This window comes from Arachis stenosperma, chromosome 6, assembly GCF_014773155.1.
Source record: "Arachis stenosperma cultivar V10309 chromosome 6, arast.V10309.gnm1.PFL2, whole genome shotgun sequence".
NCBI lineage: Eukaryota > Viridiplantae > Streptophyta > Magnoliopsida > Fabales > Fabaceae > Arachis > Arachis stenosperma.
In genome coordinates, this window is record NC_080382.1 from 94,789,612 (window position 1) to 94,793,225 (window position 3,614).

Here is a 3,614-nt window from a genome sequence, read left to right on the forward strand (position 1 = left end):
AAGAGAAAGCTAAGAGAAGCCAAGGCACAACTCTCTTTAGAGGACCTGACCGAATTCTTCAAGAAAGAAGAACACATGGCAGCCGAAAACAACAACAATGCCAACAATGCAAGGAAGGTGCTGGGTGACTTCACTGCACCTACTCCTGATTTCTATGGGAGAAGCATCTCTATCCCTGCCATTGGAGCAAACAACTTTGAGCTTAAGCCTCAATTAGTTTCTCTAATACAACAGAATTGCAAGTTCCATGGACTTCCAATGGAAGATCCTCATCAGTTCTTAGCTGAATTCTTGCAAATCTGTGACACAGTCAAGACTAATGGGGTTAACCCTGAGGTCTACAGACTGATGCTATTCCCTTTTGCTGTAAGAGACAGAGCTAGAATATGGTTGGATTCTCAACCTAAAGAAAGCCTGGACTCTTGGGAAAAGCTAGTCAATGCCTTCTTGGCAAAGTTCTTTCCACCACAAAGATGGAGTAAGCTTAGAGTGGAAGTCCAAACCTTCAGACAGAAGGATGGAGAATCCCTCTATGAAGCTTGGGAAAGATACAAACAATTAATCAGAAGATGTCCTTCAGACATGCTTTCTGAATGGAGCATCATAGGTATTTTCTATGATGGTCTCTCTGAACTATCTAAGATGTCCTTGGATAGCTCTGCTGGAGGATCTCTTCATCTGAAGAAGACGCCTGCAGAAGCTCAAGAATTGATTGAAATGGTTGCAAATAACCAATTCATGTACACTTCTGAAAGAAATCCTGTGAACAATGGGACTAGTCAGAAGAAAGGAGTTCTTGAGATTGACACTCTGAATGCCATATTGGCTCAGAACAAGATATTGACTCAACAAGTCAATTTGATTTCTCAAAGTCTGTCTGGAATGCAAAATGCACCAAACAGTACTAAGGAGGCTTCATCTGAGGAAGAAGCTTATGATCCTGAGAACCCTTCCATGGAAGAGGTGCATTACCTATGAGAACCCTATGGAAACACCTATAATTCTTCATGGAGAAATCACCCAAATCTCTCATGGAAGAATCAAGAGAGACCTCAATAAGGTTTCAATAACAATAATGGTGGAAGAAACAGGTTTAGCAATGGCAAGCCTTTTCCATCATCTTCTCAGCAACAGACAGAGAGTTCTAAGCAGAATACTTCTGACTTAGCAACAATGGTCTCTGATCTAATAAAGACCACTCAAAGTTTCATGAATGAAACAAGGTCCTCCATCAGAAATTTGGAAGGACAAGTGGGACAGCTGAGCAAGAAAATTACTGAACTCCCTCCTAGTACTCTCCCAAGTAATACAGAAGAAAATCCAAAAGGAGAGTGCAAAGCCATAAACATGGCCGAATATGGAGAGGAAAGAGAGGAGGAGGACGCCACTGAGGAAGACCTCAGTGGGCGTGTACCAATCTCCTCTGAGTCCCTCAATGAGGAACAATGGGAATCTGAGGCTCAAAATGAGACCATAGAGATTCCATTGGACTTACTTCTGCCATTCATGAGCTCTGATGAGTATTCGTCCTCTGAAGAGGATGAGTATGTCACTGAAGAGCAAGTTGCTAAATACCTTGGAGCAATCATGAAACTGAATGACAAGTTATTTGGAAATGAGACTTGGGAGGATGAACCACCTTTGCTCACCAAAGAACTGGATGACTTGTCTAGGTAGAAACTGCCTCAAAAGAGGCAGGATCCTGGGAAGTTTTCTATACCTTGTACCATAGGCACCATGACCTTCAAAAAGGCCTTATGTGACTTAGGGTCAAGTGTAAACCTCATGCCCCTCTCTGTAATGGAGAAATTAGGGATCTTTGAGGTGCAAGCTGCAAGAATCTCATTAGAGATGGCAGACAATTCAAGAAAACAAGCTCATGGACTTGTAGAGAATGTTTTGGTGAAGATTGAAGACCATTACATCCCTACTGATTTCATAGTCCTAGAGACTGGGAAGTGCATGGATGAATCCATCATCCTTGGCAGACCCTTCCTAGCCACAGCAAAGGCTGTGATTGATGTTGATAGAGGAGAGTTGATCATTCAAGTGAATGAAGAATCCTTGGTGTTTAAGGCCCAAGGACATCCCTCTATCATCATGGAGAGGAAGCATGAAGAGCTTCTCTCAAAACAGAGCCAAGCAGAGCCCCCACAGTCAAACTCTAAGTTTGGTGTTGGGAGGCCACAACCAAACTCTAAGTTTGGTGTTGAACCCCCACATTCAAACTCTAAGTTTGGTGTTGGGAGGTTCCAACACGGTTCTGAGTATTTCTGAGGCTCCATGAGAGTCCTCTGTCAAGCTAATGACATTAAAGAAGCGCTTGTTGGGAGGCAACCCAATGTTTTATGGTTAACTATTTTCTTTTGTTATTTTATCTTTTTTGTAGGTTGATGATCATAAGAAGTCACAAAAACAATGAAAAAAGCAAAAACAGAATGAAAAACAGGAAGAAAAACAGCACACCCTGGAGGAAGAAGCTGCTGGCGTTTAAACGCCAGTAAGCCTAGCAGTTGGGCGTTTAACGCCCAGTCTGGCACCATTCTGGGCGTTTAACGCCAGAAAGGGGCACCAGACTGGCGTTAAACGCCAGAAAAGGGCAACAACCTGGCGTTAAACGCCAGGAATGGGCACCAGCCCGGCGTTTAACGCCAGAAATAGCTCAAAACGTGATTTTGAGCAACATTTGGTGCAGGGATGACTTTTCCTTGACACCACAGGATCTGTGGACCCCACAGGACCCCACCATCACTCTCTCTCTTCTTCCCCATTCACCAATCACCTCAATACCTCTTCCCCAAAAACCCTTCACCTATCAAATCCCATCTTTCTCTTCACCACTCACATCCATCCCTCATAAAACCCCACCAACCTCACCCTTCAAATTCAAACCACTTTCCCTCCCAAACCCACCCATAATGGCCGAACCTTTACCCCCCTCTCTCCTATAAATACCCTTCTTCAACCCTTCATTTTCACACAACCTAAACACCCTTTCTTACCCTTCTTGGCCGAACACACCACCTTCTCCCTTTTCCTCATTTCTTCTTCTTCTACTCTCTTCTTTCTTCTTTTGCTCGAGGACGAGCAAACATTTTAAGTTTGGTGTGGTAAAAGCGTTGCTTTTTCATAACCATTTATGGCATCCAAGGCCGGAGAAACCTCTAAAAAGAGGAAAGGGAAGGCAAAAGCTTCCACCTCCGAGTCATGGGAGATGGATAGATTCCTCTCAAGGGTGCATCAAGTCCACTTCTATGAAGTTGTGGCCTTGAAAAAGGTAATCCCCGAAGTCCCCTTTTCACTCAAAAAGGGTGAATATCCGGAGATCCGCCATGAGATCCGAATAAGAGGTTGGGAAGTACTCACCAACCCCATTCAACAAGTCGGAATCTTGATGGTTCAAGAGTTCTATGCCAATGCATGGATCACCAAGAACCATGACCAAAGTGTGAACCCGAATCCAAAGAATTATCTCACTATGGTTCGGGGGAAATACTTGGATTTTAGTCCGGAGAGTGTGAGGGTGGCGTTCAACTTGGCTAAGATGCAAGGAGATGAGCACCCTTACACTAGAAGGGTCAACTTTGATCAAAGGTTGGACCAAGTCCTCACAA

General features: G+C 43.9%; 1 non-coding gene across 1 annotated transcript; it reads right to left on the reverse strand.

Annotated features, from left to right (window-relative positions):
• Positions 1-480: 480 nt before the first annotated feature.
• Positions 481-588, reverse strand: LOC130938275 (small nucleolar RNA R71). Its single transcript, XR_009069447.1, has one exon. It is a non-coding gene; the product is annotated as a small nucleolar RNA R71 (small nucleolar RNA).
• Between the last annotated feature and the right edge of the window lie 3,026 nt (positions 589-3,614).